Source organism: Cryptomeria japonica, chromosome 11 (genome assembly GCF_030272615.1).
Source record: "Cryptomeria japonica chromosome 11, Sugi_1.0, whole genome shotgun sequence".
Lineage (NCBI taxonomy): Eukaryota > Viridiplantae > Streptophyta > Pinopsida > Cupressales > Cupressaceae > Cryptomeria > Cryptomeria japonica.
The window spans coordinates 387,487,026-387,511,907 of NC_081415.1; the positions used below are offsets into that span (position 1 = coordinate 387,487,026).

Below are 24,882 nucleotides of genomic sequence, written 5' to 3' on the forward strand. Positions count from 1 at the left end.
CTAAAAACCCAAGAGATGCACAACTTCAATCGCACAAGTGACCCAAACGCATGTATAGAGGTTAGATTTTGCTAAGTGTCAAGAGGGGAGAAGGATTCCCACAAGTCACACTCAGAAAACAAGTTAACACAGCACATATGGAGAGAAAAGCCACAAGACATACACCTATGATGAAGGTAAGAAAAGCATACACAGCATACATAGGTTAGAAGGAGGCAAGAATGGTGTTTTTTAATTAATCATAAGGACAAAAGCCAATCTTACAGTTGCAGAAATGCAAAAATAATTACAAGTCTTCAAGAGGAGAAAGAGCATGGGAAAGCTCAAAGCAACAGGGAAAGAACCCTTTACAATGAGGCTTCATAGCCTTATATAGAAAAAATGGTTACAAGGGTGATCATGACCTTTGCATTTCAGTCTAGAAGCGCAAGGAAGTGCATGCACTTGACTTGTACATGCAAGCAACCTAGCCATACCCACAAAGGTCAATCCTAAGAAGGTGGATTGACAAACCTTCCAAAGTCAAACATGACATAAGTCTCCAAGCATGGCCCCGTACCTCCCTTGATGGAAATCTTGCCAAAAACACTTAATGCACCCTTGTGGCTCCACAAAAGAAAGTGCACAAGTCACCAAAACTGTTGGAGCATTTAGGGCTTTGAGTGTCAATCACGCCATCCGTAAGTGTCGCCAGTCGGAAGGAAGCCCAGAGACTTTGGAAGCTCGAACTCCCAAAATGAGGAAGATAGGGGAAGGAGCAAGAAACTTCGGAACCTTGGAACCTCGGGGTTCCGAAGTTCCGGGATAGAGAGAGGAAGAGAAGGAAAGGAACTTCAGAAGCTCGGGGTTCCGGAGTTCTGGAGGAACTAGGGAGAGAAGGCAAAAGGGGAAGGAACTTCAGAACCTCGGGGTTCCGGAGTTCCGAGGAACTGCTCAAAGGAACCTCGGAACCTCGGGGTTCCAGAGTTCCACGATAGAGAGGGAAAGGGTTAAAGAGAGAAGGGGAACTTCGAAACCTCGGGGTTCTGGAGTTCCGGGCAAAGGAGAAGCTTAAGAGAAGAGGCGAAGGAAAGGAAGGCTCGGAACTTTGGAACCTCGGGGTTCCGGAGTTCCGAAGAGGGAAGGAGAAAAGGGACAAGAAACTTCGGAACCTCGAGGTTCCGGAGTTCCAGAGAAACTGGAGAAAAGCCAAGGGAAGGAAGGGAACTTCGGAACCTCGGGGTTCCGTAGTTCCGGAGAAGGAAAGAAAGCGGCTAAGGCAAAGAACTTCGGAACCTCGGGGTTCCGGAGTTCCAAGGAAGAAAAAAGGGGGCCTAGGAACTTCCGACAAGGCAACACTTCAAACCATGATTGCTTTTCTTCTTGATCAACTAGGGCAGCGCTGGTCCATGGAACATATCTCTGATCGGTTCTCACTGATGGACCAAGGGTGTTATAAAATGACAACAGGTACCAAGGCCCAAACCCAAACCTCGACTCTTTCTAGGCAAGTAGAGGGGCCAAATCATGCATGCCTAGTAACATATAAGTATAATGTTGAGTGTTGAATCTTTGAACAACTCGTTGGCTCCCAAGTCTCTTTGGCAATAAGTTTATGTCAAAATATAAGTGGTTTCCTCGAAACATATGGCTTTAATCTTGTCAAACTTAATATGTCAATTGCACCAACATAACTTTTCTTCCATATGAGATACTCTCTCGCCATATGTGGGTCCAACTCCTTCCTACCCCCCTTATTTCAGCCCTATACTTCTGGAAAAACAAAGAATTTGGATTTACATTCCTTCATTATAGATTATAAAGTCCTTTAGCACAGCAATCTAATGCAACAACTTTACCAACTAGCAAGACTACACCTTGTAATCTTGATGCAAGAGCATCCCAAAGAACCAAAGATTGGACCTAGTGCAAGAAGTGTGCGGAACTTTCTCGAACCTTTTGGAGCCTATGCAGCACGTCACATAGTGGGTATGGGGCTAAACAACTTTCAAATGGGTCTGCACCTTTCTGGACTGTATAAATGAGATGGAGGAATACTTCAAATATGGGGAGATTTAAGATCCAGAGCGAGTGAGATTTGCCAAAACCAAGTTGAAAGGGCATGCTGCCATTTAGTGGAAGGAAGTGCAATTGGATAGAACTGGATAGGAAAGGAGTGGATCACAAAATGGGAAAGGATGGTGATGAAACTTGTCGATGTGTTTTTTATGCACCTTGAACACAAAATAAAATACCAAGGTATTCTATCCTCTCTTGAACAAAGAAACCTCATAAGCTATACAATGTGATCAAATGAGATGACTCCAAGGTTTACAATGCGAACTATGAGACTTAAATGTTGTGGGTAGACTCAATGTTTATGATGTGATTTGTTGGAATCACAAGGGGACTTACATTTTGCTTGAACTTTGCTAGAACATGGATTCTAACTTTACCAACTAGCAAGACTACACCTTGTAATCTTGATGCAGGAGCATCCCAGAGAACCAAAGATTGGACCTAGTGCAAAAAGTGTGCGGAACTTTCTCAAACCTTGCGGAGCCTATGCAACGTGTCACATAGTGGGTATGGGGCTAAACAACCTTCAAATGGGTCTGCAATCTGCACATTTCCGAATTGGATAAACAAGATGGAGGAATAATTTGAATATGGGGAGATTGAAGATCCGGAGCGAGTGAGGTTTGCCAAAACCAAGTTGAAAGGGCATGCTGCCATCTAGTGGAAGGAAGTGCAATTGGATAGAACTGGAGAGGAAAGGAGTGGATCACAAAATGGGAAAGAATGAAGATGAAACTTGTTGATGTGTTTTTTATGCACCTTGAACACAAAATAAAATGCCAAGGTATTCTATCCTCTCTTGAACAAAGAAACCTCATAAGCTATACAATGTGATCAAATGAGATGACTCCAAGGTTTACAATGTGAACTATGCAACTTAAATGTTGTGGATAGACTCAATGTTTATGATGTGATTTGTTGGAATCACAAGGGGACTTACATTTTGCTTGAACTTTGCTAGAACATGGATTCTAACTTAACTTTGGAAAATATAAGGCAAAAGGAGAAAGGTTAAGAAATCTATTATAATCCTAAGAACAATCATAATAAAGGATGATGCTTTGATAGACGAATTCCTTAATCAAGCTTTGCTTTGCCATGCAGAAACAACTACACAAAACTGATTCAATCTTTTTAAGGAATAACGAAGAGTTTTCATATCATGAACATTCATTCAAATACCCAAGACTGACGCAATTCAAGTGAACATTCACAATCGAACTTGTGCTTGCAGTTCAAACTAACCATGCATTGCAACTTACAATCAGCAAGTTACAGATGGTATTGTTGTGAGCATTTCACACATCGCCCCATCACAAATGGAGACCCCCTTTTTTTTCCACTTGCAGTTTTAGTCCTAAGCAGCTTGGTAGTATTTTAGGTCTCTCTAGGATGAAATGAGTAATTTTAGCTCCTGAAAGATTGGGTATGTGATTAGGATCAAGATTGAGTGGCAGTTCCCTTTGAGAGTTGAATTTGATTGCTTAAGATGGAAGTGGCGTTCTTATGTGAAATTGCCTAAGTATGAGAAAATTCATGTATAAAATCTTCCATCCACTTTCATCCTTCTGTCCTTCCCTCCACCCCATATCCTCCATTTCATATCCTCCTTCCATCCATTCCCTCCCTAGCCGCGGTATCCTATCCTTCCATCTTTCATCCTTCCTCCTCATCTCCCTTTCTTCCTTCCTTCCCTTCCCATCCTTCATTTTCCACTCCACTTCCTTCCTTCCATCCTTCACTTCCATCCTTCAAATCCCGTATGCCTCCCTTCCATTTCACCTTCCTTACATTCTACCACACATCCTTTACTTTCCACTCACCCTCCATCTTATACTTCCCAACTTGCATCCTACATTCTAACCTACCTCTATTACTACCTACATCACATCCTAACTATCCTTTACATTCCCTACATCATTCATAGTTAACCTATCATATTTTATTCTACCCCTACCACTACCTCCCTACCCACTTAACTATCATTTCCTAATTATTTTTTTATTTTATTTATTTATTTTAACCTACATCCTATCATAAACTACCCTCTACTTAACCTAAGCCTACCCTTCCATCCTACATCCTAACCCCTACCATTACCTATTTACCCCTCTACCCCCGGCACCTACCTTCCTTCTTTCCTTCTTATTCCCCTCACCACATCCCACCCTTCCTTTCTCTTGCGGCATGTCATCTCCACCGACATCCTTCCCTTCCTTCTCACCACAGCATATCCTCTCCTACATCCCTCCCTCCCTTCTTGTCATGGCATGTTTCTTCCACTGACCTTCCTTCCTCCCTCTCAACCTCCCTTCTAGAAACTCATGAGCATGAAGGGTGCAAGACACCTATGTTTGAAGGGTATTTGAAGATGCCAATGTGGAACAAGGCAGCAGGGAATGGTAAAGGTCATGGGGGTATCATGATTTTAGTGAAAGAAAAAGAAGGCCGTTTGATTCAGCTAGAAAGAGAAGACACAAATAAACAATTCATTTGGTTCAAAATCGCAGAAAATGGTAATCTCATTCGTATTGCAGCATGCTACTTTGCTCCGCAAGCTTCAATAACTTACAAGAATAGTGGCCTTGACCACAAGGATCCTCTTGCAGCTTTAAAAAAGGATATAGCAGAATATTCTCAACTTGGTGAAGTTCTTTTGGTGGGGGATTTTAATACTAGGACAGCAAGTGAACAAGCCAACATTCCCTGTTTTGAAGAAGATAGCAATCCCATGTGGCTCACAGAAGAAAGTATTCATCAGTGGACAAGGGTCTCAGAAGACAGTAAAGGTTGGAATGTTTTTGGGGAGCAGCTGCTTACTTTATGTGGGTCATTCAATTTAGTCATTCAATTTAGTCATTTGCAATGGCTTGGGTAGCTGCTTACTTTATGTGGGTCATTCAATTTAGTCATTTGCAATGGTTTGGTTAGATGGGAGAGGTCTGGCAATTTCACTTGTAATACTTATAATGGTGCAAGTGTAGTGGATTATGCCATTTGCTCACATGGCTTGTGTGGCAAAATGGAAGAAGTTTTGATTGGTGAACAACTCTGGGATTTAAATTTTGATCATAAACCGATTTATTTAAACTTCTCTTGGACTGAAAAGGTGCAGCTTGGGAAGAATTTCAGGTGTATTCCGCAATCTCCTCTAAAGGGCAGAATTTTGTTAACTCAAAAAAATTGTAACACCTTCCAAATAGCGCTTGAAAGACTTTTCAAGAAGGAGAACATTCCTATTCATGGGCTTCGTAGTCATGAGCTTATAAATATAATCCATGGAGCACTTGCGGAATGTAAAAGAGCTAAGAATAGAAAAGCGCAAACAAATTGCTTTCCGGTCAATGCTTGGTTTGATGAAGAATGCAAAAAGGCAAGGAGAACTTTGAAGGAGACAAATAATAAACGTATGAATCTCAAAGTTTATAAGCAAATTTTAAGAAAGAAAAAGGTTGATTTCATGGTCATAAGGAGAGAAGAGTTAATCTTCCTTGGAAAAAAGAACCCCAAGCTTTTTTGGAAGGAGCTTTAGTCAAAGAAGAGGCAAGCTGAAAACACTATTACTTCATCTCAATGGCTCGATTATGCAAAGCAGCTTTATGAGCAGGATTCATAGGTTGCCTCCCCCCCTTTGGTCAACACCACCATTAAGTTTTTCACTATTCAAGAGATCAAAATGGGTATCAAGAAGTTAGGTGCTTGTAAAGCAAAAGACTTAGTTGAACTTCAAGCGGAGTATCTAAAGTGGGGTACGGATATTCTTGCGCCTCACATCACAAAAAAATTCAATAGCATCATTCAACAAGGGTTCCCTTCTGATTGGACAACCAGCTTAGCAATACCTCTTTTCAAAAGTGGTGATGTCAATAATCCCTCCAATTATAGAACCATTATGATAAATTCTTTGTTTGCAAAGTTATTTTACAACATGATAGAAAACAGAATCAGCAAGTGGGCAAAAAAAAGTGATAAACGGGCTAAAGGACAAGGAGGTTTTAGACCTAAGCATTCCACGATCGATCATGGTATTACTCTAAGGCACATCATTGAAAAGGTTAGGGAGCAAAATGAGGAAGCTTTTTGTTGCCTTGTGGATTTCAAAAAAGCTTTTGACATGGTCCCTAGAGATAAGCTTTGGCAAAGAATGGAGGAAATAGGGGTTCCTATACATCTTAGGGCAGACGTTCATAGGATGTATGAGGAGGTTAAAGTCAAAATCCGTACTTCAGCTGGCATCTTCGAAATTTTTAGGAGTGATATAGGGGTCAAGCAAGGGTGCCCTTTGTCCCCTACACTCTTTGGTATATACAGTGACAAATTTGAAGAATGGTTAAACCTTCAAGATGGGGATGGTGTTCAGTTGGGTGAGTTTGTGATAAGGCTCCTTTTGTATGCAGATGACATTATTTTGATTGCTAGGTCTGCTCTTGGCTTACAAGAGCACTTACACTCTCTTGAGCAGTTTTGTAGAACGGTTGGTATGCAGGTCAACATTAGCAAGACGAAAGTGATGGTTTTCTCCAACAAAAGAAAGAATAACCACCATAAGTTCTTCTTTGAAGGCAGTGTTTTGGAAGAAGTGGCAAACTACAAGTACCTCGGAATTGATTTCAACAAAAATCTAAGTTGGGAAGGTTGCAGAAAGAAGAGAATGATGGGAGGTTGGAAAGCATTATATGCTTTACAAAATAGGTGCAGAGAGGCAGAGTTATGGGGACTACCCAAACTCTCTTTGGGCTTTTAGTGCTTCCGGTTGCACTTTGTGGCTGCGAAGTGTGAGCCAATAGCACCTTTGATTTACAGTGGAAACAAATTGAGCAGATCCAAAAGCGGTTGATTACAAACAAGTTAAAACTCAAAAGCTCGGTCTCGTATGATATCATGTTGAGTGAAGTGGGAGCTGCACCAATGGAGGCAATTGCTTTGGCAAGGCTCATTTGTTATTTGAAAAGAATTGAGCAAATGGATGAGGGTAGATGGCCTAAGGTCATCTTCAATGACACATTATGCAAAAGAAAGAAGACTCGGATGCAACAAAATAGCAAATGGCTTAGAAAATGGGATATATACTTGAACATGTGCCCCATGAATAGCAAGGAGATAAAGGCGTATGTTATAGATAAGTTCCACAAGCGCATTTGGGGTAAGGAGCTAGGAAGAAAGAAAAAGTATTATATTGAAGAGTTTAACCCCTCATGTAACCATCAGCAAAAAGTGTACATAGGGGCAAATTTATCGTGGAAAGCCAAAATCCTCATTGCTCAATTAAGAACTAACTCCCATCAACTCCGATGGGAAACTAGGCATTGGAAAAGACCAAAAGAAAATTGGGAGGAAAGAGTGTGCATTTTTTGCACTTCGGGTAAGACTGAAACAGAAAAACACTTCATTCTGGAATGTGACGCTTTCAAGGACAGCAGGGACAGTTATGAAACCATTCTTGCGGACTGCTCTTGGGATAATTTATTCAATTAGGGGTGTGTGGAGAGGCTAGGGGCTCTCATCATTATGCTGCACAAGAAAAGAGGTGTAATGCAGAAGTTGATTTCTGAAGGGGTCTGTCCCATAGGCTATACTTAGCCTCGTGGACGTTAAAATAATTTCTTCTTCTTCTTCTTCTTCTTCTACTTAACTCCCCACCTTCCTCTCCAAGCTCCACCGTGGCATGAGATAATATTGACCCAAAACAAGCACTCAATGGGCATAGAAGATCTAGCGCCAGCAAGGTAAAAGGGAGGGCCCACCAAAAAACAAGGCATGGAAGAAGAAATCAGCACCACATAGAAGAAAAGAGGGCCCACACATAAAGAAAGAAGATACAAGTTACTAGCGCCACATAGGATAAAAGAGGACCCACTTAAACAAAGAATGTTTTGTTCAAAATAAATCCAAAATCAACTCCCATTTGACCCGATAAAGGCAATAAAGAGAGGTTTTGCATCAGCGAATAAGACAATACCGGCTCCCTTTAACATGATTCGAACTTTGAAAATTCAAAATTTTTTTTTTTTAAACAAAGTCATTTCAAAGCAAGTCGGCTAAATGTGGAAAGAGGCGACTCTTAGCAGTCAGTGCCTATATAAAGGAGGATATTTTAAATTTATTTACCACTCGAGGCAATTGAATTAATAAAATCAGATCTGCACTACAAGGTGAAATACAAATCTGAGCAAGCTACATTTTCTTCATCAGCAATTAAATAGGGAGATTTTTTTTTAGAGCAGAATTCTGATCGATAAAGGGCAGATTTTTTTTTAACATCAGTTTTGAAGATTATTATCAATAATTACCAGGTCTGATTTTAATATATTTTTTGATCATTTTTATCAGATCCAAGCACATTTTAATCAATTCTCAGTCATAAATCAGAATTTTTGAAGGAATTTTAATTGAGAATTTTTTGTCATCATTTGTTTTTTGAAAATTTTAAATGGGCTAATTCGTGTTTTAATTGAAATTATCTACAAATTTGATAGACATCTTCAAAGCAGAGTCTGATTTGTCACCATCAAGGTTTTAGGATAAGCATATTAAGTTTAGCAATTCATTAAGATTTTAATAGTATTCACTCTATAAGTGGATTGCTAACTTAATAAAATATTTTAGTTGATAAAACATCAATATCATATTAAAATCCTAACTTAGACAAATCTTCCACGAAGTAGATGGCAGCCTTGAAAGCTAGAGGTCTCTCAAGGCAGGCACTCATCAAAGAAGATGCGAAGGGAATAATACCTGAATCAAAGATTACTTCACAATGGGCGAATGTGGCAGACACTAACTTGGGCAAGTTTGTCATGAAGAAATTTCAAGGCCCTCTCTACACAAACACGCCAACCAGGATTTCAAAGAAGATGATCAAAAGCGGAGTTATTCAAGCGGCTGGTTTCCCTCTTGCCATCCAATGCAACGAACTAATAGTTGAATGTGCAAGACACTACGATACCAACACAAAGAAAATAAAGACATCCGATGGCAAAGTGTTAGCATTCTTATCAGAAACTGCTATCCATGAGGCTTTCAACATACCTGAACCTAAAGACATCATATACAAGAGCAAAGAAGCAGCATTGGTAATGTACGAGGATGACCCCGACAAATGCCTTACTATCATCAATAAGTATTGGTTGTCGAAAGCTAGGCCTGCTCTTAGCAAAGTGCCAAGAAATCTCCATTGAACAGACTTCAAGGAGGAATTCAGTGATTTGATTACCCTACTCAACAAGATCATGGGAAGTCCACAAGCCCCCCCATTTGAGAAATGGATGTTCTTCTTCATAGAAGCAGCGACGACTGAAAGTGAGAAGATCAATTGGGCTAAGATCATAAGCAACAATCTTGATCTTCAATTGAGAAGGCTTGAACGTACTAGAAACTTCTATATGAGCTCCTACATCATATACTCACTAGCCCGATGTAAAGAGTACACAAGATTGATGCATAGAGGCCCAACAGGGAATGAAAAGGGAGAAATAAGGGTATGTGAGAACTACTCACAGCTGAATTTTCGTAACAAGGCTCATTATCAGAGAGTAAATGATGCCTTCTCCATGCATATAACAAAAAAGTTGCAAGGAGGCATCCATCAAAGGTTATCCTTGCAAGCACAAGAATTGGTAAAGCAATATGGTGCTTGGTTCACTCAGTTTCCCAAGTTCACTTATATACGAGTTCAAGGATCCCCATCTCCACCATACAAGCTTCCACGTTATCCCACTAACAAGATGGTGTTGTTGGAGGTATTGAGACAATTAATTGCATATGACAAGACTCAAAGGGATAAACATAAGACGAGGATTTCCTTTCCCATTATGGTTGGACGATCATTGGAGGTATGTCCATCTTTGCAGGCAGTTGAGAGAGCAGAAGAAGAGATGAAATTTTATCCCTTCACTGAATTTCCTTTAAGGGATAATTGTGATCCATATGGCAACATAAGGAAGAAGAATGGTAGTAAACACAAGTACAAGCCACACAAAAGTTTATTGGATGAATGTCAAAGATGATTTTGAGATTAGAAAAATGATGTTCTCCAAATTACCTATAGATATCATCAGAGCATTTAGAGTATTCACAATCCCGGATCAAGTGCAAGATGATGGAAGGCGCCTCCAACGTGCTTATGAGCAAGTGAAGGACAAAGAAATAGAAGTCAATTGGGTTGATATGTGTTGATGTGTCTTTTGTACACATACGAACACAGAATAAAATACTTAAAGGTACCTTATCCTCTCTTGAACAAAGTTTCCCGACTGCTGAAGATTTCGCCGAAGGATCAATCGAGGCAACTCCAAGGTTCTTGTATGTAGGTTCTCTACGTGTGGATAAGCTTCTCATGGTATGATGTGATTTTGCTGGAATCACAAGGGGACTTACATTTGACTGCCTGAACGTCTGATTTGCTTTGGATATTGCTCGAACGTGAGATTTTACTGGCCATTGATTTTTTTTTTAAAAGGAAAAAGGAGAAGGTTGAAACGGGATCTATTTCTAATACTAAGAATGTAAGAGCAATGAATGACCTTTGATGAAATTCTAACTAAGTCTTGCTTTGACATCCCAGGACCATCTCCACAAGGTTAGTGTGATCTTCTGAGGAAAGCTTTATGATCAGATCACCACTACAACCATGGACACCATCAGGCTGATGCATATCAATGAAGAAGCGACAATTGAAGTTAAGCTTAAGCTTAATGATTCCAGTTGACTACACAAGGCAATTCTACAATCAACAAACTGCTAGTAGTATGGATATACATATTTCACCATCGATCATACACATTTCTTCCACTCATCTAATAACATGAAATCAAATTTGAGAAGTATAGAGACCATGCAAATTGTTGAATCAACCCATAGAATTCACCATTTCTTCAATGAAGTTTACAAGTCCTTTACAACAACATCTTGGCAACAATCTTTGCCTTCTCTTTCTATTCTACTCTAACTATTTCCTACTCTCTGACTATTCACTACTATCTATTCTCTGTTAACCCACTATTAAACTTTTACAAATGAAGAGCCAGGGCTTTATATAGAGAAACCCTTTACAAATGGACGACTCTAATTGACTTAGAATCAATGACTAGGATTACAAGATAGAAACCCTAATTAGGGTTTGTTACAACAAACTTCCTTAGCCAATTAGAAAATTACATTCCAGGAGTGAGGACCAATAGGAAGCAGGGGTAGGTGCCTTGAAGTTTGTGTCGTCCCCAATGAGTCAGATACATTGAATCTGGACACGCTGAGGTGGACCAATCCGACTGGAGGATTGATGACTAGGATGCCACCTTGTCTGACACTTGCAACTTGGTTGATGTTCAATTTGATGAGGTTGAGAAGCTAACTTTGATTAACTCCTCTGAGACTATCTGCTTCTTCAACGGACCCTTGCACTGACCTTATTTGATTCTCCTCTGTCTTTGACGTGATGGATGGGTGGTGTACCTTTCCTTGAAATGCTGGCAACGCCTTTCATTGTCATCTTGTGGTTCCTTAGTGTGGCAAAGTGAAGGTTCTGGAGGTAGCTAGCAATTCCTTGAACACCTTGAGTCTTCCCTTATTGGAACGTCCTTGATGATGATGGACTAGAATTGGTCATCCTTGATGATGCTGGACTGGAAGTGGTCGTCCTTGATGATGCCGGACTAGAAGTGGTCGTCCTTGCCCTGGCCTGGTTTTCTCCATCTGCAAAATAAACCAAAAGGTGATTAAGTACATATGACATGTTCATTTCAACAAAGCATTTTCCACCTTAAATCATCAACAAGAAGACTTTAAAATAAAGTTCGCTCAAAATCCTTCCCAAGGACAGGCCCTATAAGAATTTCACCCTAGACCCTTTGGAAGGGTCAAGAGCAAAATTTGCTATTTTGCCCAATTTAGACCTCTTTTCAACATTATCTCACAACTAGCTCTTCGCCTAGCCCAAACAAGGTGAAAAATAGGAGTTTCAAAAGATTTTGCCCTGGACCCTCTGGAAGGGTCAGGAGCGAATTTTGCATTCCATGATAATTATATTACTTGTTTACTCCAAAATTCCTCCCAAGGCAAACATATGATAGCTTTCCTTCCTCCAAAGCCTAGGGATCCATGCTTTGACCTTTATCATGAGCAAGTTAGGTGAAATTGAGGATTTCGCCCTGGACCCTTTGGAAGGGTCAGGAGCAAATTTCTTCATCATGGACAAAACACTCACTTCTTTCACTCACAACCCCTTCTAAGACATGCTTGTGGTAATCTTTAAGCCCAATCTACCTTGATCACTGTCTTGGTCTAGCACAAATTTGGAAGAAAAAGGACATTTGGTGAATTTTGCCCTAGACCCTTTGGAAGGGTCAGGAGCGAAATTCATGATTTGCTTGTTTTCCTTCACCAAGGTCTATCTTTTTCACTTTCTATACTTGGACTCTTATCCTTGGATCCTTCTCCCATGTTTGCAACATTTTGTTTGACTTCAAAATGACCAGAAAAGAGAATTTCGCTAGAAATCATGGCCAAGGACAGGACCTATAATGGATTTCGCCTTGGACCCTTTGGAAGGGTCAAGAGCGAATTTCTTCCTCTAGCCCAAAAATCATCATTTTTTATGGCAAAAAATCAACTCCAAGGCATGCCTAGGGGTCCTTCTAAGCTCTATTCATCTTTATCCATGCTTAGCTTGACACAAAATGAAAGGAAAAGCTGGATTTTAGGAATTTCGCTCTGGACCCTTTGGAAGGGTCAGGAGCGAAATTCTTGTTTTTAGCATATTCCTTCATTCTTTCAACTCCAATTCACCTCCAAGACCAAGGAACAAGGTTTCAAGCCCAAACAAGGTAAAAAATAAGGTTAATAAAGAATTTCGCTCTGGACCCTTTGGAAGGGTCAGGAGCAAAATTCATCCTTTAGGCAAAAAATCTTCATTTTTTCATGTGTCCAACCACCTTTCAAGGCAAGTACACCAAAAGTTAACCAAACCAAGGAAGAAAATGAGGTTTACAAGGATTTTCGCTCTGGACCCTTTGGAAGGGTCAGGAGCGAAAATCATGTTCTAGGCCAAAATCCTTCACATTTTCACTTTCCATCACTTCAAAACTAGAATGTTGGTCTAAACAAGGGAGAAAATGAGGTTTATAAGGATTTTCGCTTTGGACCCTTTGGAAGGGTCAGGAGCGAAAATCATCCTTGGGCTCAAATCCTGACTTCATTTTCACATTTCTTCACTCCAAATAAGTGTTTCGCCTTCACAAATGCCTAGGAATGAGCTAGTTCATGACTTTGGGCAATATAGAATGTCTTATGGAGAATTTTGCTTTGGACCCTTTGGAAGGGTCAGGAGCGAAATTTGACATTTTGGTGTCTCCGTTCAGGATTCATGTATGGAATGTAACATTCAAGTATAAGTGACATTTCCTTATATCTTTCTTCTTTCTTATACTTTAAGTTATATTCCATATATACTGTCAGGATGTTTGAGAGTGGTTTCGGACCTCCAGGAGTCATAATGCAAAATCTAGTTTTTGGAGGATTTTTCAGTTTTCCAGATAGTCAAATTTCAGGATCAGGAAGACATTCTAGACAGCGCCAAATTTCAGGGCATTTGAAGATTTAGGATGACATTCCAGACTTCATCACTCACCAACTTGACCTAGCTCAGACCTTCAAGGATGATACTCACTCACCAAGCAAGACACAATTAGCAACAAGAGCAAAACCAGGCCCTAAGGAAGACTCTCAAAGAAACCCTAATTCTGGGGCCCCGTGGACTCACCCTGGCTCAAGCAGAGCCTGCCATCCTAGCGATCCCCCTGGCGACACTCAAAATGCAAAGGCTAACAGACAAAACCCTAAAAACCTAGAAAAACAAACCCCAGAAAGCAAAAAGTAGGGGTCCGCATTTGCAATGGGGGCGATGTGTGAATACGTCACAACAATATGGAAGTCACTAATATGAATGAATTGATGAAACCTATCTTAGCCTACACAAAAGGATGGGTAGAATATCAAAATAACAAATCGAAGGGTCAAAATGCACAACTCACCTTTGATATGATGAGAGATCCAGATTCTTCAGATGAGGAAACAGAAGGCATATGTATAAGTGAGAATACTACCTGATCAACTCAACCTATGAGCTCTAAAAGAAAAGGAAGTCATAAGGAAGGATCAAAATAGAAGAAGCAAAGGACAAGTACAAGCCATCCTTCCACCAGCACTTCTTCTATCCACAAGGTCAATATGAATAAAGCAGCCAACAATGAAGGACAATCATCTAGGAGAGGAGGTAGTGATCAAGCTGCAAATGAATCATTAGAGTCTACTATACACAACAATCAAGGAGATAGCATAGCTAAAGGGAAGCAGCCCCAAGTACAAGATCCTCCAAGTGCACAAGAAGCAACCGCAAATGATAAGGCAGCCGAAGATGAATATGTGGATGTAGGAAATCATGATGATGAAGCAACTTCTCCACCTCGAGGAGAACAACAAGTCAGGGAGTTACAAGTAGAAAAGGAAAGGTCCACTATTCCGGCATGGCTACAAGAAACATTAAACAAGGAAGTGATAGTAATTGAAGAAGAAACAAATGATAATGTGGATGACATCTTGAACAGAATTGGTCCGATGGAAGAGAAGAAGAAGGCTACTAAGCTTTCAAAGATCACAAGAGACAGTACTGGATCCCGAGTCATACAGATTGCTACCTGTTGTGACCATTTCACACATCGCCCCATTAAAATGGGGACCCCCTCTTTTTGCTCGTTTTGCTTGTCCTTCTCTCTGCTTTTTTTTAGGGTTTTGGTTTAGAGAGTCAGTCGTCTGGATTAGGGTCAAGCCTTAGGGTTTCCGTTTTAGTGTTTTCAGGCCAGAGTCCAGTCAATTTTGAGAATTGTTGAGCATCCTCGTGTAGATGCAATTTTGAAATAAGGTGATTTCGTCAGAGGTCAAGTAAGTTTGACTAGGTTCAGTCGGAATTTTGAATGCATGTCCAGATCTTGCCTAAGTGTTAATGATGGAATTGAGAACTTTTGTCCGGGTGATTTTTGACCAAATTTTGAAAATTTTGATAATTGATCCTAGGCATTGGAGAAGTCTTAATTTTGCCTTGTCAAGTGACTGAGGCCTTAAAATCATGATATTTTGGCCTGTGGAAGCAAGTTCGCTCCTGTCCCTCAGCCAGGGACCAGGGCGAAAATCATAATTTCATGCATCTTGGTTGTTAATTTGTTACATTTGTCTTGTGCAGGGTCGCCAACAGATGTGGTCGAACGCGAATTGAAACCTTTGAAGATTTTGAGATTTGAAAATGGCGAACTTTTGGAGTTTTAGGACAAATCGCTCCTGTCCCTCAGTCAGGGACCAGGGCGAAATGTCTTGTCTGGATCATTCTGACTTCATTTTGATCAAGCTAAAGCACCAATGACGTGATGGAAGATGGAATAAACGTGATGGAACGCCAGGACTTAGTCCTTTGCAACAAAAAGTTGAACATTTGCCCCCAAGGACAAAAATCGCTCCTGTCCCTCACTGAAGGACCGGAGCTTGTTTCTCAAAATTTTACTATCCTTGCAGGATCAAGACGAATTTTGGATTAGAAGAGATAAAGGGAGGCATGTTCTTTCCGTTGAATATAATTTGAAGAAATTCGCAAACAAGGAAATGTGCCAGGAACAAAAATCGCTCCTATCCCTCACTGAAGGACCGGAGCTTAAAATCCAACATTGCCTTGTCCTTGAAAGATTTCAACAATTTCGCAATTTGAGAAGATCAAAGGAGATATATTTCATCAGTTGAATATAACTTGGAAATACCATTGTGAGGAAAATTGGACCTAGATGCAAAATCGCTCCTGTCCCTCTCCCAGGGACCAGGGCGAATTTTAGTGATAGCTCCCGTCCCTCTCCCAGGGACCAGAGCGATTTTTCTTATAAGGCAAGTTTTGGGCGAAGATCAAGTGAGTATTAAGTTTGAGGCAAGCAAAGAAGGCGTAACGAATCCATTAAAGACAAATTGAAGATTGCAAGACACCAAAGTGAAGCCCATATTGTCCTAGGCGCTCCTGTCCCTCAGCCAGGGACCAGAGCGATTTCTTCCTAAGGGGAATTTCTCACCAAGTTGAAACGAATTCCATGTCAAGGATAAGTGAAAGGGGGCACAACGAGTCCGTTGAAAACAAGTTTGAAGGTTGGCAAAGGGTGATCAAGCCTACAAATGCAAATTCGCTCCTGTCCCTCAGCCAGGGACCAGGGCGAAATCTTAGTTATTTTGCCTTCCCTCCAAGTTTAAAATCATTCTAGACCAAGGTACGAGGAGGCAATGATGTTTTGAAGGTGCCTCGACGAAGAACGAGGTTGCAAAGATCGCCAAATATGATGAAAATGCCTAAGTTCGCTCCTGTCCCTCTCCTAGGGACCAGAGCGAAATCTCTAGGTGTGCTTAAATTTTGAATGTCAATCCCATTTCATACGTTCAAGAAGGATCAAAGGACATCATTTTACACTGTGAAGACAATTGCAAGTTGATCGGAACAAGAATGAGCCCAAGACACAAGAGTTCGCTCCTGTCCTTCAGGCAAGGACCAGGGCGATATTCATTAAATTGGTCATTTCTTTCAAAAAACCACGTCAAGGCAAGGTCGCACAAGGTCGCACAGGGTCAAAAATGTCTTTGAGAGAATGATAAGCAAGGAAGTTAACGTCAAAAGGTGATCAACTTGAGCAAAGAAGCAAGATCGCTCCTGTCCTTCAGTCAAGGACCAGGGCGATATTCACAAAATCACTCATTCTTTCCAAAAGATCACATCAAAGCAAAGTTATACAAGGTTGAAAACGTCATTTGAAAGGTAACAAACAAGGAGTGAATGTTAAAAAATCGTAAATTTGAGCTAAATACAAAGTTCGCTCCTGTCCCTCAGTTAGGGACCAGAGCGATATGGTTTGTACCTATACCTCTTTCATGTTTTGGCGCCAATAATTTTCAAAGTATATTAAATGCTAAAAAATCGATAAAATTTGAAATATTTAATTAAAATTGGCATTTAAAAAATTGCGCAAAACATTTAATTAATTATTTTTGCCTTTAAAAAATCGAATTAATTAATTACCAAGGCATTTTTAATTAATTATTAATTTTAAATAAAAAATGAATTTGGGCGCTTGGGTTTTTATTTTCTATATTTTAACAAAAGTCAGCCTTGTTTTTTATTTAAAATTTTGTTTTAATTGCCTTATTTACAAAGTCGGCCTAGAGGTAATTGTTGAGGAGAGCGCCTATAAAGGAGGGGTGAGTTATTGCATTTTCAAATCACCATTTAAACATTCCTTTGCATGCGAGTTGGAGAAGACAAGGAGGAAGTGCGAAACATCATAAAAGGGAGTGCGAACTTGGGTTGGAGTGGAAGCGAACTTGCCATCATCACGTTGAAGACCCCTAAGGTTGGCGAAGTTACTAAGGAAGGCGTTCGCTTGAGGAAGATCACGTTGAAATCTTCAAAGCTTCGATTTTTGCCTAGGCAAATCGCCTTATTTTGCATTTTAGAGTTAGTTCTCAAGTGAGGTATGGCATGGATCCCTTATCTTGAATTCTGAATGTTGATCGTCCTAGCCTCAAGTTTAAATTTTGAATTTTGAAATTTTTGAAATTTTAGTAGCTCAATCGCATTTAGGAAATGATAACTCAAAGACTTATCATGAAGTTTCCTAAATTTAATCTTTAATCTATAGTTATGCATTGCAAAATCTGTTACTTATTATGAAATGTTGTGTAGGTATTACAATGGCGACCCCGAAGGCAGGAGCATCCACCAGTCGTCCAGCTCTTATGAAGGAAGATCAAAAGAATGAAGAACTGGAGACCAAGATCGTGTCTAAGTGGAGCAACATTGGAGATACCAACTTGGGCAACTTCAGTACGAAGAAGTTTCGAGAGGTCCCTTACATTGGCAAGCCATCACCTGTCGCCAGGAGGATAATTGAAAGTGGCATCATTAAGGCGGCCGGCTTCCCTCCAGCAGTCCAGTGCCACGAATTGATGATCAAGTGTGCTCGTCATTATGATCCACAGTCCAGAACGATCGTGTCCAAGGAGGGAAACACTTTAGCTTATCTTTCAGAGGAGGCTATAAGTGAGGCTTTCCATCTTCCAGAGCACAGAGATATGGTCTACAAAAGCATAGAAGGAGCCAGGTCCATGTACGAAGATGATCCAGATGCTTGCTTAAGCATCATCAACAAGAACTAGCTACTCAAGAGTCGTCCTCGCCTGAGCAAGATCCCGAACACACCACATAGGATCGATTTCCAGGAGGAATACAGAGATTTGATAACAATGCTCAACCGAGTCACAGGAGCTCCTCAAGCCTTCTATTTCGAGAAATGGATGTTCTACTTCATCCAAGTGATAGTTCAAGGAAAAGGAACAATTCATTGGGTTAGAATGATTAGCCATTGCTTGGACGTACAGTTAAGGAGACTGAAGGCTACCAAGTCCTTCCACATGAGTTCATACGTCACATATGCCTTGATCAGGAGCTTTGAGTACGCAGGACTACCTCACAGAGGAGTGATTGGAAGAGGACCCGGCGAGGTCAGAGTTTGTGATTCCTATGTTCACTTGCATCATCCGCCAGGAAGTAACTACAAGTTAGTTAATGATACCTTCACGATGAACATCACAAGGACGTTGCAAGGCGGGATTCACAATAGGCTATCACAGGATGCCCAAGAGCTAGTAAAGAGGTACGGTGCTTGGTTTATCCAATTTCCGAAATTTACATATATTAGAGTTCATGGATGTCCTTCACCTCCATACATGTTGCCGAGATATCCGACAGACAGAATTGTGTTACTTGAGGTAACAAGACAGTTGGCAGCTTATGCGAAGGCATTCAGACACAGACATGGGAATGGAGTTCCTGTACCTATCGTATTAGGTAATTCAGTTGAGGTATGTCCTAATGCTCTAGCCATGGATGACGCAGAGAAGGAGTTAGCTTTGTATTCATTTTCATTCTTTGCCTTGAGAGAGAGCTTTGATCCACATGGATATATAGAGGAGACAGTCGGTAGAAAATATAAGCATGAGTTTCAGATAGAAGATTTTATGATGAATCTCTTAGATGATCTTGAAGTGAAAAGAAAGATGCATTCTAGATTGCCTTTGGATTTCATCAGGAAATGCAAGATTTACAGAGTGGCCGACCAAGCTCAGGACAGTGGTAGACATCTCCAATCATCCTATGATCGAGAAAACAAAACAGTGAGGTTAGATTGGAATGAGCCCGAGGTTGTGGATCTAGATGCTTTGATGGCTCCAGTCTTGTCATGTACTCGCAGATGGGTTGATGTACAGCATCAGAAATTGAGAGAGCAAGGCATAGCTATGACTTTCACTTTGGAAGAGAGACCAGCTGAAGATGGGACAAGTGTAAGTGAAGGCAATCCTAATCCTAGAAATGCAAGCGAAGGCAACCTTCGAAGCGCAAGTGAGGACAATCTCCATCCAAGAGGCTCGAAGAGGAAAGAGAGACCTGAGAAAAGAGAATCTTCCAAGAAGAAGCAAGAGGCCAACCGAGATCGTTCATCCGGCACATCTTCTCGACAAGAGAAGAGGACATTTGAGATAGAGGAGTCTATGGAATCAATGGTACAGAACGATAAAGAAGGACAGGCACCTCAAAGGTCACCAGGTGGATCTCTCCAAGATAATGAGTTGCATGAAGATAGGGAAGATAACGAAGTAACATCTCCTCCCAGAGAAGAAGAATTGCTTAAGGAGATTCAGGTTAAAGAAACAAGATCTGCCATCCCAGATTGGTTAAAAGAAAGACTAACGAAGGTAATTGTGATCGAGGACGAGGACAACGTGATTGATTTGGAGAGCCTTGTTGGACATTCTCAGGAAGTATCAGAAAGGAGGAAGGCTACTAAGATGTCCAAAATGATTAGAGATGAGACTGGATCCAGAAAATTGCAGATAGCTACACCGGTAGTGGACAAGTATGAAGGTGAGATCCTCGCAGAAGAATATGATGTAGAGACATTTGAGCTTGGTCCACCCACAGCCGAGCAGACACTAGATGATGCCACTGATTCATTTGAAGCATTGAAAGACAAGCTTAGGGAAGAAATGGAGAAGAATAGAAAGCTTGAGAGAGAGGTCGGTGCATGGAGAACATATTTCAGCCATCTCAATCAGCCTTTAGGGTGTCAGGATCCAGTAAGATCACCCGTACAGGCACTTCCCCTTCAATCAATTGGTGAGGCAGAGAAATTCAGGAGTTTGGTCCAACTTATGAGCACTTGGATTGACAAATCTCATACAGTTGCCATGGAATTTGCAACAAGGATGATGCAAACCATTCATAGGGCTATCCAGGTTCTTGAGATCATCCACAACTTGATGATAACGGTAGCTGCCTTTGCTCATACTAAAGATGTTATCATTCCTGTCCTGCAAGTAATCAGACAAACTTCAAGAAAGGTCTTAGCGCAGGAAAAGATAATGGATGGAGGACCTCATAGTTTGCTTCAGTGGTCAACCTTACTCCAGATGAAGGAAGTTCTCTTCGAGGACATCAGTACTAGATGCAATCATGTTGAAGAGGTGATCAACCCGATCCAGGACAGAGTGTTTGAGGTACTACGTACCATTCTTGGTAGGAGGATCGAAGTTGAGACAGATGTGGATTTGCAGGAATTGGAGGATAGAGTCAAGGTCATCTTTTGCAAGGATGCTAATGTTATCACAGATGAGCAACGAGACCAGATGTTTGCTATCATGCTCCTGATTGAAAAGACCAAAGAACTTGAACCTGGATGGGACGCTGCTCTTCTCAAGGCATTTGATCAGGTCATCCACTTAGAAGAAAGAATGAGGAATCTTCCCGAGATTCCAATTGCTGAGATCGAAGGAATCGTATCAAGATTCATTGCATATGCTAAAAAGGAGCATTGGAAAGGGAATAAGATTCTAGATGAGAGGTTGTTATAGATGACATGACACCTTAATTGTCATTGGTCTATGTCTCCTAGATTTTTGTGCCAAATTTAATATTTGGCTATGCATTTAATATTGTTCAGTAAAAAGGAGGCTATTTGTAATAAACCCTAATTAGGGTTTAGGTGTCATAATCTTGGCCATTGATCTTCTTTCGATCTGGACCGTTCATTGTAACTGAGGATGCTATTTATACCCTCATTTCTTTTCATTTTGTAACTAGAAAATTAGAGAAGATTGATGTATTAGAGAATTAGAGAGATATTAGAGATTAGCAATTTTATTTGTAGCAAGATTGAGCTTTGAGAAAGGAATTTCAAACAATTGTTGTACATGATGGCTTTGAGATCAATAAAATATTGAAGTTATGGTGTTTTATTGCAATTCTCGTGGTTATCTTCATGGTTGTTCATTTTCTTGAATCATTCTCAATCAAAGTAGTGTGTTAATTTGAAGGACAAAGTGTTGGACTTGATCTTTGGTAGGATTCACTTCCAAACCACTAGCTTCTTGCTGATTGTAAGAACGCCTTGCGTGGTCAACTGGATAAACTTGAATCGTTTAAACCTTCAATCGTTGTTGTATCTTGGATATGTGCCTTCGTGGTAGTGTCCTTGATCCTTGATGTATTGAAAAATCATTTATTACCTTAGAAGATCGCATCAATTACAATTGAGTTGTTAATTTATGGCAATATTGAAATTGGTAGAATCTCGCCAAGTCTCGTCCACATTGAGTCATTCTTAGGGTTGGACTAGATCTCTTGCAAACCCTACTCTTTTGATATTTTTTGAGAGCTTGTTTAGTTTAGGAAATTCTTCGGAAACGTGAGGCCCCTTGATGACACAGCAATCACAACGACCACTGGTGCTTATCCACACGTAGAGACCCTACCAAAAAGAACATTGGAGTCATCCTAACTGATCCTTCTTGCGATATCTTCAGCAGTTAGAGACTTTATTCAAGAGAGGATAAGATGCCTTTGGGTATTTTATTCTGTGTATGATTGTGTACAAAATACACGTCAACACTACCCCAAGAGTGGACAAGCCACAAGATCAAATCAGTGTTGATGAGTAAGATGTGGAGACAATTGAGTTAGGACCTATTACTACAAAACGGGCAATGGAAAACTTGGATCACACAGTGAAGACAGTTCGTGAGCAATTACAAATCGAGCTGCAACATAGCAGGAAGCTGGAAAAAGAATTGAATGCTTCGAAGAGTTATGTGCAACAACTTAACAATCCCATAAGGCAAGTTGATCCTTCAAGCATGCCTCTAGAATTGCTTCCGCCAGATTTAGTGGATGATTTGGAGGAGATGAGAAACAATTCCCATATGTTAAAAAAATGGATTGACAGTTCATACACTAGGACCAATGAGTTTGTAGGAGAGTTGGCTCATGTATTTGATACACTTTCAACTATACTTGATAGGACTGCTCTTCTTATGGCTTCTTATGATGTCTTTGTTTATACAAGGGATTTCACCATCCCAAGATTACAAGTTTTAATGGATATTCCAAGACAAACCTTGCTGGATGCTGGAATAGTAAGGAATGGGCAGAAATATGACTTCCGTGGATGGTATTGCACACTCAAAATGAGAAGGATGTTGGAAGGCATCAATAGTGGATGTGATCGAGTAGCAAACATGATAGAAACTATAAATGATAAGACTGTAGCAGCAGCTGAAACAATTCTTGGAGTAGAAATGAAGGTTGAAGCTGACATGGCTGTTGATAAGATAGCAGAAAAGGTTTGAAGTGTCTTCTATGGAGCTTCTGGATCACTTTCAGAAGGACAATTGGAAGACATTCAATCACTAATGACACTTGTGGGCAAGATTAGTGACTTGGGACCTGAATGGGAGAAGATCTTCGCTTCAGCGAATGAAGAGTTGGACTACATGGAAGATCAGATGAAGATCATGTCCAATATTCTAGAAGAAGAGCTTAATCACATCATGACCAGATTCATTGAATTTGCTTCTAAGAAAAGAGATAAAGGAAACAAGCTTCTAGAAGAAAGTTTGTTGTGATTCCATCCGATGTCTATTTTCTCATTGGAGAAATTTTCCTCAAAGTTTGTGTCAAAAGATGTTCATTTTCTATTGGTTGATTTCAAAATTAGTTGGTTGGCTACAACTAACCCTCTATTTCATTTCTGGAGCTCTATATAAGCTACTATTTTTCATTTGTAAATATAGAAGAGAGAGACTTCAACAATTGTTGCTATTTTCCTACCAGGTTAATATAAAGACATTGAAGTGTGGTGATTTTATATTCTCTCTTTGGAGCATTTGCATGGTTATTCATCTTCTCTATTCAAGCTTTAAATTTGTTTAAGTATCTAAGTTGAATGATAGAATGTTGTGTATGATTCATGGTGAAACTCCTAATCCATACCACTAGCAGTTTGTTGATTGCAAATTCACCTTCTGTGGTCAGCTGGAATTCTTGAATGAGCTCAAGTTCAATTGTTATTCAATCATTGATATGCATTCAATTAATGGTGTCTATGCTTGGTAATAATTTGATAATTATCTAGTTTCCTTAGAAGATTGCATTAGCCTTTGTGGAGTTGTTCTTGTATGTCAAAGCAAAGACTAATAGAGTTTCATTAAACGTCATCCTTCATCCTTGCATTCTTAGGCATAGATTAGTATCTCTCAACCTTTCAACTTTTGCACTTTCTTTATCAAACGTCTAGTACTAGTAGTAAGTCAGAGAGCTACATTGCATATCATTTGTAGAGCATTCCTTCAAATCAAAACATCCATCTCTTAAGAAGTACATAAAGCCCCTTGGATTGACAGCAATCACAACAACCAATTGTGCTTATCCACAAGTAGAGACCCGATAATAGAAACCTTAGATTGTCTCATTTGATCGCAAAGCATAGCATTTGAGAGACTTTATTCAAGAGAGAATAAGATACTTTGTATTTTATTTTGTGTTTGATTGTGCCTAAAAAACACATCAACGGGTATGAACAAGAATTCCATCAGGATATCATTGTATTTCTCCATTACAATCAATGAACTTTATTTAAATTTGAGTAGTAACAAAAAACCATGCAACATGTAAAAATTACACATAGAATTCACCATGCTTCAATGAAGATCATGTATTAAAATCAACAAGTATTGGCAACAATTCCTTCTTTCCTCCTCCTACTCTACTCTACTTGCTATCTAACTACTATCTATGAACTATTATCCTTTACAAATGAGAAGTTTGAGCCTTATATAGAGGTCTCTTCACATTTTGAAGGCTCGGATTGATTCTCGAATCAACGGCCAAGATCTAACAATAAAACCCTAATTAGGGTTTGTTACAACAAACTCCTTTCAACCAATGAGAAAATTACAATACATTTGGGACGCATGTCCATTTTTGAGTGTGCACCAATAGGAATTGAGGTTAGGTACATAAAATAATATTTGATGAAGTGCCATGTGTCACTTGATCCTTCTTTGAATGAGTCGGGTTCATTGTATCTAGACGTCCCTATGTGGCACAACTTGAGTGGGTTGATGATGATATAGGATGCCACCTCATCATGCCTCTTGTAGATCATCACAAGGTGTTTGTGATGGGGCAATATCTCTTCATACTCAACATTTCCAATTGCTTGATGTGATGAAGATGGGGCATATTCCCAAATTGTATAATCTCGATCAAGCAAATTTTCAAACTTTGTTTAACTCTTCTGAAACTATCTACTTGATCACATTTGTATTTCAATCCTCTAACTTGGGAATCCTGACGTCCAGTTGTACTATCTTTTGTCTTGAATTTCCTATCTTGGATGACTTTCTTGTTGTACTAGCAATGAT

At 40.0% G+C, this 24,882-nt stretch overlaps 1 protein-coding gene across 5 annotated transcripts in view; it reads right to left on the reverse strand.

Moving 5' to 3' along the window:
- Positions 1-24,882, reverse strand: part of LOC131071617 (FACT complex subunit SSRP1) — a 154,212-nt gene that overhangs the window by 110,453 nt on the left and 18,877 nt on the right. The gene's annotated exons all lie outside the window — the stretch shown is intronic.